At 50.8% G+C, this 3,586-nt stretch overlaps 1 long non-coding RNA gene across 4 annotated transcripts in view; it reads left to right on the top strand.

Moving 5' to 3' along the window:
* The first annotated feature begins 63 nt into the window (after positions 1 to 63).
* The window catches only part of LOC111093274, a 100,287-nt gene continuing 96,764 nt past the window's right edge, over positions 64 to 3,586 (top strand). For 3 of the 4 annotated variants that reach the window (XR_005381563.1, XR_005381564.1, XR_005381561.1), the window contains exon 1: positions 398 to 784. This is a non-coding gene — a long non-coding RNA (uncharacterized LOC111093274). Of the gene's footprint in view, positions 113 to 397; positions 785 to 3,586 lie in introns of those variants that run through there. The other variant, XR_005381562.1, reaches the window with a different exon arrangement.

Below are 3,586 nucleotides of genomic sequence, written 5' to 3'. Positions count from 1 at the left end.
ACTGTGCGCCGGGGCCCAGGCCCCGCCCTCTCTGGAGGAGGTGGCGGGGCGACGCGCGCGCGGGCGGAGAGGGGCGTGGAAGGCGGCGGCGGGCGCTGGCGGCGGCGGGAGGGTGAGCCCGAGGGGGAGAGGGTGGTGTCGGAGGCAGTGGCGCGGGAGGAGAGGAAGCGGCCCGGAGACGGTGCCCCCGGCCGGGCCCCGGGGAGGAAACAGTGCGAGGAATTAGGAGGGCGGCCCCTTGCCTGGCGCTTGGCCCCCGCCGGCCCTCGCGGGTCCTCCCCTGCCAACTCCAGCCCCTCCGCGTGTTCCTTTCGGTCGCGGGCGGTGAACGCCACGCCCGCCCGTGGGGGCGGTGGGCCGGCGGCCGCGACCCGACCCTCGCAGCGGGCGCCGCACCGCGCCCCGGCGGAGAGCACGTCTCTGGAAGCCAGCGCGGCCCGGCGCCGGGGAGGAGCGAGTGCACGGGGCCGCGCTCCGGGCCGCCTTCCCGGCCTGGGTGCTCGAATTCAGCTCCGGGCACGTTTGCTTCTAGGTAGTCACGAAGGGATCGAAGAGGGCCCCAGAACTCGAGGATTGTCCCTGCTTGGGAGCCCCTTGAAGCCAGCACACGATTCTTTGGCAGAGTAATTTCGGAACCTGGCCTGCGCCAGGCCTAACCTCTAGCCTTGTCCTCAACGAGCGCACGATCGAGTAGCAAAGACAGACATGTAAACAAAATTTCGACACAGTGTGATGACTGCAACGACAACAACAACAAAAGCATTATGAGGTTAAATGTAAAAAGGTAACTTGAACGGCTGCCCGGCACGGGTAGCGGGAGGATGCTTGAAAGGCTTCCCGGGGGATCCCTGGGTGGCGCAGCGGTTTGGCGCCTGCCTTTGGCCCAGGTGCGCGATCCTGGAGACCCGGGATCGAATCCCACGTCGGGCTCCCGGTGCACGGAGCCTGCTTCTCCCTCTGCCTATGTCTCTGCCTCTCTCTTTCTCTCTGTGACTATCATAAAAAAAAAAAAAAAAAAAAAAAAAGAAAGGCTTCCCGGGGCAACTACCACGGAATCCGGAATTTGAAAGACCGAGTGAAATGTGTTTCAGTACCTTTCCGGTGGAAGGAATGCTCCGGTCCTCGACCCGACTGGCACAGTCGGAGATAAGCTGAAAAGGGAGACTAATCAAAATAAAGGGTTTCAGCTGGGCTGCTCTCTGCCCTTTGGGCCCCTGGGCTCCACTGCAGGGTATTAAGAGGGGAACAGTTCCAGATATTTTGGCTTTCCTTTTGTTAAATTAATTTATGTCTGAATGTGTAATATATCTACATGATATAAAATTCAAGTTATTAAAGAGCATATACAATAACCAGCCTTTCGATTCTTTCTAGGAACAGCCGTTCCTTGTTTCTTACTATCCTTTCAGGAAGTCTACAAATACACAATTTTTTAAAGTTTATTTATTTTTTTAATTTTTATTAATTTATTTATGATAGTCACAGAGAGAGAGAGAGGCAGAGACACAGGCAAAGGGAGAAGCAGGCTCCATGCACCGGGAGCCCGACATGGGATTCGATCCCGGGTCTCCGGGATCACGCCCTGGGCCAAAGGCAGGCGCCAAACCGCTGCCCACCGAGGGATCCCAAGCTTATTTATTTATTTAAGCAATCTCGACACCTGATGTGGGGCTCAACACTCAGGACCTCAAAACTAGGAGTCGCAGGCTCTTCCCACTGAACCACCCGGTACCCCTACAAAAAACACCTTTTATAAACATGGTCTTTTAAGAGATTTTCTACAGCCCAGTTACTCATAGTTTATTCTTGATCTATAGCAGTACTTGGGAAACATTCAAAATGCGGAATCTCAGGCCCCATCCCAGACCTACTGAATCAGAATCTGCCCTTATACAAGATCTCCAGATGACTCTGCAGGTTAAAGTGTGAGAGGCAAGGATATACAGTCCTCCATTTATAAAGGTAGATTAAAAGTAGGCAAGCAGAGGCAGAGAAAGACTGGAATGCAAGATCCCTAGGGCACAATCTATCTTTTATTCACATTTGTATCTCCAGCATTTGGCACAGTATCTGATACTATAAAGCAACTATTCAATGAATTAATTAAAAGAGAACACAAGCCCAAAATAAGGCAATGGTAACAGAGGAAAGACTTAATCAGCAATATTTAAGGCTCAAAACAATTGTATTGATTGTGATGGTTAATTTTATGTGTCAACTTGGCTCAGCCATCATAACCAGTTTTTAGTCAAACACTAGTTGCTGTGAATATACTTGTGTGTGATTAACATTTAAATCAGTAAAGTTCCAGTAAAGCAGATTTTCCAAAATATGGATGGGTCTTACTCAATCAGGTGAAGGCCTTTAAAAAACACACTGAGAAAAAAGGAATTCTGCCTTTGGACTTTGGACTCTGCAGTAGCAGCTCTTGCCTGGGTCTCCAGCCTGCTGGCCTGCTCTGCAGATTTCAGAATTGCCAGTTTCTACAATCTGTGAATCAGTTCCTTAAAATCTCTCTCTCTCCCCCACCTCCCTCTCTCCACACACATACTATTGGTTCTGTTTCTCTGGGTAACCCCAACTAATACAGTGACTGATTGGAGTGGGGGAGTGGAGAACGGCAGAGGTAGAGGATAATACTTTTGAAGACTGAATAAATTGTGGTGAAGCACCATGAGTGTTAGTCTCTAGGTGCTGAAATAAGAAACCGGAGAGCTGTCCTTGCTTCCTCTCACATCCTAAATTAAGTCACCAATTCTGTAATTCACTTCCACTATTAATCTTGAATCCATTTACCCCTGCATCTCTTGCTGCTACCTTTGTCCAAGCTTTCTCTAGGCTCTTCCTATTCATTCATTCATTCATTCATTCAAGACACAGAGAGAAAGGCAGAGACACAGGCAGAGGGAGAAGCAGGCTCCCTTCGGGGAGCCCAATGTGGGACTCAATCCCAGGTCTCCAGGATCACGCCCTGAGCCGGAGGCAGATGCTCAATTGCTGAGCCATCCAGGCGTCCCTCTCCAGGCCCTTCTATGATGACCTCCCAATTGTTTTTGCTTTCCCCCTCACTTTCCCCTCCACAATCCATTCACTACACACCAGGCAGTTTGCTGATTTAAAAATGTAAATCAGGGATCCCTGGGTGGCTCAGCGGTTTGGCGCCTGCCTTTGGCCCAGGGTGCGATCCTGGAGACCCGGGATCGAAGCCCACGTCGGGCTCCCGGTGCATGGAGCCTGCTTCTCCCTCTGCCTATGTCTCTGCCTCTCTCCTTCTCTCTCTGACTATCATAAATAAATAAAAATTTAAAAATAAAAATAAATAAAAATAAAAATGTAAATCGGGGGATCCCTAGGTAGCTCAGCAGTTTAGTACCTGCCTTCAGCCCAGGGCGTGATCCTGGGGTCCCGGAATCGAGTCCCGCATCGGGCTCCCTGCAAGGAGCCTGCTTCTCCCTCTGCCTGTGTCTCTCTGCCTCTCTCTGTGTGTCTCTCATGAATAAATAAATAAAATGTTTTTTAAAAATAAAAATGTAAATCAGAGACGCCTGGGTGGCTCAGTGGTTGACTGTCTGCCTTTGGCTCAGGG

This window comes from Canis lupus, chromosome 30 (genome assembly GCF_011100685.1).
Source record: "Canis lupus familiaris isolate Mischka breed German Shepherd chromosome 30, alternate assembly UU_Cfam_GSD_1.0, whole genome shotgun sequence".
NCBI classification, from domain to species: domain Eukaryota; kingdom Metazoa; phylum Chordata; class Mammalia; order Carnivora; family Canidae; genus Canis; species Canis lupus.
The sequence above is the reverse complement of the archived record's forward strand: the minus strand, read 5'-3'. Positions and strand labels throughout refer to the sequence as shown.